This window comes from Corvus cornix, chromosome Z (assembly GCF_000738735.6).
Source record: "Corvus cornix cornix isolate S_Up_H32 chromosome Z, ASM73873v5, whole genome shotgun sequence".
Taxonomy (NCBI): Eukaryota; Metazoa; Chordata; class Aves; order Passeriformes; family Corvidae; genus Corvus; species Corvus cornix.
In genome coordinates, this window is record NC_046357.1 from 8552 (window position 1) to 14889 (window position 6338).

The 6338-nt window shown below is 48.9% G+C and overlaps 1 long non-coding RNA gene across 1 annotated transcript; it reads left to right on the top strand.

Annotated features, from left to right (window-relative positions):
• Positions 1-1340: 1340 nt before the first annotated feature.
• On the top strand, positions 1341-2555 carry LOC120411504. The gene is made up of 2 exons (XR_005603841.1): positions 1341-1845; positions 2492-2555. It is a non-coding gene; the product is annotated as an uncharacterized LOC120411504 (long non-coding RNA).
• Positions 2556-6338: the final 3783 nt, after the last annotated feature.

Genomic DNA, 6338 nt, shown 5'->3' on the forward strand with positions numbered 1-6338 from the left:
TTGGTCATGGACTTGTTTTCCTGTTCTGGACAGCCCGTACGGTTCCAAACGCGTTTTCCCAAATCCAGACTGCACATGAGGCCCCGGACATGTTTTTCAGTTCTGGACTGCATGGGTAATCCCGGATGCCTCTTCCCAAATCTGGACTGTATGTTCAACCCTGAATTTTTTTTATTGATTCCACAATCCCAGTCACATTTTCCAAGATCCGGACTGTATGTTCGGTTCTGGACAATTTGTCCTCATACCGGGTAGCGCATATTGTCCCAGATGCATTTTCCCAAATCTGGACTGCACGTTCAGTCCCAGACATATATTCCCAGTTTTGAACTGCACGTGCTATTAAGGAGCTATTAAATAGGTTTTTCTGTCTCATATGTCACAGGCTGGTTTAAATTTGAACGGAAATCTCAGGCAACTTTTCCCTAAAATTGGGTTAAAGGCAGATTCCCTCACAGAGACACATTTTTGCAGCACTTTGTTAGGAAGCCTGGAGAGCGATAGGATTTGAGCTGCCTTAGACTTGGAAACAAGTCCCTGTTTAGAAGTTTTCAGCAAATTCCTGAAGTTCTCCTGAGATCCAGCCTGTCAGTAGCAGCTCCCCATCCAGCCTGGGGAAATGGGCAGGGACTCCTCTGCACTAGGCACAGCTTTTTTCCCCGGAGAGATGCTCCAGCAGCACTTGGTGGTGAGTGTTGGGGATCAATGCACAGGAAGGCTTAAATCCATGATCATTGCTGGGCTCTTGGCAGCACTGAATTCCCAGCTAAGGGGAGAGGAGCCACTGAAATTGCCCCTTCCAGCACAGCAGCTGCTTTGTGCCAGTACCTGTAACCTAGGATTGATCCTGATTGTCTGACTCTGGAGTCACTGAAGTGCTGGGCTACGGAAAACAGACGAGACAGTGGATCAACCCCTTGTGTCATCCGGGGGGTTTTGGGCAGGGCACAGCAACTGGCAGTGGGTGTGTTTAGGGGGAGGAGACACCGCTTCCCTTCCCAGCGAGGTGTGGGACAGGCAGCCCAGAGGATGAGGCTTGGGAAGGAATTGTGAGATGAGAATTAGCTCAAATCCGCCTTAAACTCCTGGAATGATCCCTGTTGGAAAGGACCTTACAGATCATCCTGTTCAATCCCTGCCACACCTTCCAGGGGTGTCCATGGAATATGCTCCGTGCCAGGCTGGTGGAACGGGCGGGATTTTCTCCCTGAGCCCAGTCCCGGGCAAGATTGGGGTTTCCATTGGAAGAGCTGCAGTTCCGGAGCTGGGAGGCTCCACGCCTGGCAGTGTTTCCAGTACTGCTCTTTAGTTTTTTCCAGAACTGGGCATTATGCTTCTCCCCAGAGCGAGGTGGTTTTCCCTGGATTGTTGGGGTTACACACTGGCTGTTTGACAGCTCTGTTGTCTCTTTCTCCTGAATGGAAGAGCGAGGAACAGGGGATGCTCCCGACTGTCCCAGGGATGTGGGAACAGCCCAGTTCCAGTGAGGAATGTGACGCCCAGCTCGTGGCGTGTGCCCTGAGATGGTCTTTGCTGTTGTTTTGTCCTTAGAGCCTGTTGGAGTGCTGGCCTGGATTTGGGAGGAGCCAAGTAGCCTGGAGCAGTGAGGTTTTTCCTGTCAGAAATCCATGCTGGGGATGTTTTCCCTGGCTGTCCCAAGGGGAAGGAACAGCTCTGGAGTTTTTGCAGCCACAGGCTGGGGATGCATCCCCTGAAAACCAGTTCAGGATCGGTCATCTGACTCTGTCCCTGACCTGTGGCTTCCAGGGAGCCTTCTGGTCTTCTGGATATTCCCAGGAGAGGATATTTCACCACCTGACTTTTAAGCCAGGAATTCCAAACCCAGTAAGTCGGTCACATTCTATGGGAGCTGCCCCAATGGTGGGATGGCAGAGGGCACACCCCACGCTGCTGTTTGGGACATTCCTGACTGGAACGGGAGCCAGCTGGGCATTTTGGAGCGCTGAGGCCACCAGGGCAGCCTTGAGTGGCATTCCCAGGCAATGCTGAGGCATCCCATGGCTGTGGCACGTGGCAACACATGCCTGATGTGGAGCAGAGAGAGGAAGGGAGAAATTCTGAGTTGATGGGAGGAATGGAATTGGGCTTTCCAGAATGGAATTGGTATAGGTGCTGATGGTATCATGGAATCATGGGGTGGCTTGGAAGGGACACAAAGACCCTCTGGGCTCTGTTATCCCATCCCGTGGCAAAGACATCCAAAACTGCCTCCTCACCCTCATGGAATGGCAGTGGGTGTTGGGAGCTCTGGCAGGAGCACCTGGAGACCAGGTAAGAATAGCAATGGCATTGTTTTGGCTGCTGCTGGATGTGGTTTTCTCTTTTCAAGATGTTCCTCTGATTGATGTTTTCACAGTAGCTTGCTAGGCCTCATTTGAGGATAATTCCAAGAATTTGGAAGTCGTTGGAAAAGAATGAGGAAAAAAGGTGAACCTGATCCATTTCTAGTAATTCTGAACTTCTCTTGCAGCACCGTTCCAGGGGAAAGCTGGTGAAAGGATAAAGATGCAGAGGAACAAGTGTTGTAACCCCCCTGCTCTCTGACAAGCAAACCTTTCCAAATCCCAGTAATCTCTTGGAGAGCTGATCATAAGGTTTTCCAGGAAAGACAAAAAAGAACAGAGATGAGGGAATAGGCTTCCAATGAATAATGATTTGATGGCTGTAGGAATGATTCTTGTATGTTTGACCCACCCCATTTTATTCCTGGAATAATTTTTAAAATTACTCCTTTAACAAATCATCTAAATTTGGGGATTTGAATTTGAGATGAAATGATGCAAAATAAACTCAAGAAGAGATCATAGAATTATCCTGGAATCGCGGAAGGGTTTGGATGGGAACGGACCTTATGGGTCATCCAGTCCCACTCCCTGCCATGGGCAGGGACACTGTCCACTGTCCCAGGTTGCTCCAAGCCCCATGCAACCTTTCCTGGAATATTTCCGAGGATGGGGCAGCCACAGCTTCTCTGGGCAACCTGTGCCAGGGCCTCAGCCAGTTGCATGGAAGAAGTCCTGCCTAATACCCAATCTTTCCCATTTTTCTGCAGGAAGTGGGCCATGACAAGGGAATTGGCTCCAGCAAGGCCAAAGATCAGTGTGGGCTCTGTGGTAGGGACAACTCCGAAAGCTGAGCAGGGAAGGGGACCTTCACCCACACTCCCAAAAAGCTGGGAAGGAAAAACACCTGCCTGCAGCGGGCTGCAGCTTCTGGACCTCTGGGGTTTCTGGCACACTCAGGAACATGAGGGGATAATGCCAGAATCATTGAAACCTTGAGAATAATGCACTTAATACCACCCCTCGAGACTGTTCTGGGCAGGTATGTACCAGTGAATTCAGTGAATTGTCCCAGCCAGAGACTTTTTTGCTGATCTAAAAGTAGCTTTTAAACCCCAGACCCAAGGCTTGCAGTATTTTCCTGTAGCAGAGTGAGACATGATGGATGATCCTGTTCAGTGATGCAGCTGCCCACGAGGGCCAGGTCAGCTGCGACAGCCCTTGCTGTTGTTTTTTCCTCTCTCAGTGAAGGAAAAATCACTTGGCTTTCCCATGTGGCATTGACTGAGGCTGTGAAGTGCAATCCAGAGCATCACCATGCTGCTGGTGCTCGGGGCCGTGCTGTTCAGCGTGCAGACAACATTCCAGCCTGTCTGCTGGGGTTGGATGTGTATTTCCTCAGTTACTTGGACTAGAAAAAGGCCAAGACGGTGGTGGGAAGGGCTTTCTCCCAGGCCTGGACACCCTCAAGGCAGGGATGATTTTTTGAATGGTTTTTGTCTTTCATTTCCCAGCCCAGGGCTAAGTTGGTGTTGCCTGAATGGGATGTGGAATGAGGAGGTCTCTGTTGGGAGAGTGGGAGAAAGGGACACACCTGGCTGGTGTGTCCTGGGTGGGCAGAGAAATCTGATATTGCCAGTATGTGTTTGTGGGTATTTAGTCAATGCAGTGGTGCCAACATATCTCAGATGCCAGTGGTTCAGGGCAGAGGGGAGCAGGGACTGACGGACACTGGCACTGGATGTTCGGACACGGCTGGAAGTGAGCAGCTGGACCTCGCCCCAGGCTATTCTGGGTGTGGATTTGGGTTCTATCTGGCCACAGAAGCGTGTGGCAGCTGGAGACTGGGCAGGTTTCGGGGCTGTGCTGTGCCAGCCTCTTTAGTTCTTGTCCCTGTTTGTTCCCTTTCAGTGGAAAAGCATCCTTGCTTGGCTGGCTGTTCCCTGCAAACAGGAACTCTGAGGGTCCTTGGCATTGGTGTGACCCACTGGCATTGTCACCTACCCTTGGCACAGTCAGCGGAGATGCCTTTGCCATCTCCCTGCCTGAAGGATGGGATCTGCCCGGAGGCAGGAGCACGCAGCAAGGATGGAGCTGCTCTTTCCCAGGAGGTGAGAGCTGGGGGGAGCCGGAGCTGGAGGCAGGGTTTCCTAGGCAGGGGGAGCAGGGAGAATTTCAGCTCCCAGCAGCTCTCGGTGAGTGCTGGATGGACTCTGGGCTGAGCAGGGTGGAAGATGTGGGTCGTGCTCATGTTCCCAGGAACTCTTTCCCTCTCTGCTGGGATGAACTGCCTAGGGAATGCCGTTTCTGACAGCCCGGTCCTAGCCATGGCTGCTGGAAAAGGGCAGAGGTAAAGAGGCGACTGCCAGAGTTCCTTGGGGATGATGGGGTTGTGGTGTCTGGCTGTGCCCAGAGGGGCGGAAATTTAGAGAGATGCGGCTGGCCAGAACATTCATGCAAGAACCTAAGGAAGATGGAAGTGGGATGTCCATGGATAATCCAGCCATGAGAGGGCAGTGAGACACAGCTCATGGTGAAAGCCATGCATTCAGAAATGACTTCAAAATTCCCCTGACCTTGCTCCACCGTGGAACAAATAAATACAAAGGTTTGCTACTGCTCATGCTGGGAGGAGAAATTAATCCAGACCCAAGATGCTTTTACAGCACAGGTGGGAAAGATTCTAAAGATAAACAGCACTGCTCTGTGTGTGCCTTGTGATTGCAGTCATAATAGATACATAATATAGTGCACATGTAGCCTATGTAATATGCATTAAATATATCACATATTTATAATAAATATAATACATAATAAAGTTATAATAGATGTTATTTATAAAAGATTATCAATTCAAGTTATCCTACCACAGCTGATGCTTGCATTTAACATACAATAATATTGCATGTATAATAATTCCCTGCTAATTACTGAAGGAAAACATCACTCTGGAGTTGAGTAACCACTGCAACAGGGACCCAGAGAGGTTGAGGGATCTCCATCCTTGGATATATTCCAAACTGAAAGACCCTGGGAGCACAGGGTCCTGCAGAGGTCCTGGCCCAAGTATGTGACTGATCTTTGACCACTGGGAGTACTGCAACCACCCATTAAACTCTAATTAGTCCTAAACTGCATGTGCCAAGCAGGTTGCAGAAGTCTTCTGCCATCCGTGTCTCTCTGATGCATCTCAGGTAGTTTGTGACATGAGTTGTGAACAAAAGGAGGGAGGATGGAGACAAATAAAGATCGAGGATCTGGTGTTAAATCCGCCCTGCTTATTCCATGCCTGTGCATTCCCCATTAATCATAAATACAAATTCGTGCCCCTCTACTCTGTAAGCAAATTATCAGAGTGGTTAAATGCAGCTGAGGTGACAATATTTAGAATTTCCCAGGTCTTATCCTCCCGGCCATACCCAGGTATGTCTCCAGACAGACTTTGTAAGGCTGAATCCACGATGAGCCCCTGCATGGGCTGGACTTACCAAGCAATGAGGTCAAGGTAGGATAGTGGGGCAAACTGTGTTCTGCTACAGGGAAATGTCATGTTCATAAATGCAACTGCAACATTTTTAATAAACAAAATTAAACTTCATTTGCTTCACAGTAGCTAATGTGCCGTTAATTCAAACCCCACAGAAGAACTCACTGGACACAGTTAATAGTCAGCAGAGCAGATAGGCCAGGCTTTGAAAGCATTTAATATTCACTGAAGTGCTGCTTGTATCCAATTATAACTCACTACTTGCCATCTTAATAATTTAAATCTGTCCACTCTTTAGAGAGGAAAAAAAATGCACTAATCAAAGACATGAATGCACCTTTTGCTTTTGACAGCATTAAATTAAAACTAAATGGTAGATCTTGAATGAGTTACTCTGAAAGAATAAAAGCATTAATGAGGTAATTTCATTATAGAGGCTCATCCAAGCCTATGTGAAAACAAGGGAAGTAAATGGAGAGGAAAGCCGCCGAGGAAATTAGGGTTCCTTCCACACTAATTAATGTTTGGGGGCATTTAGTACAGGCACC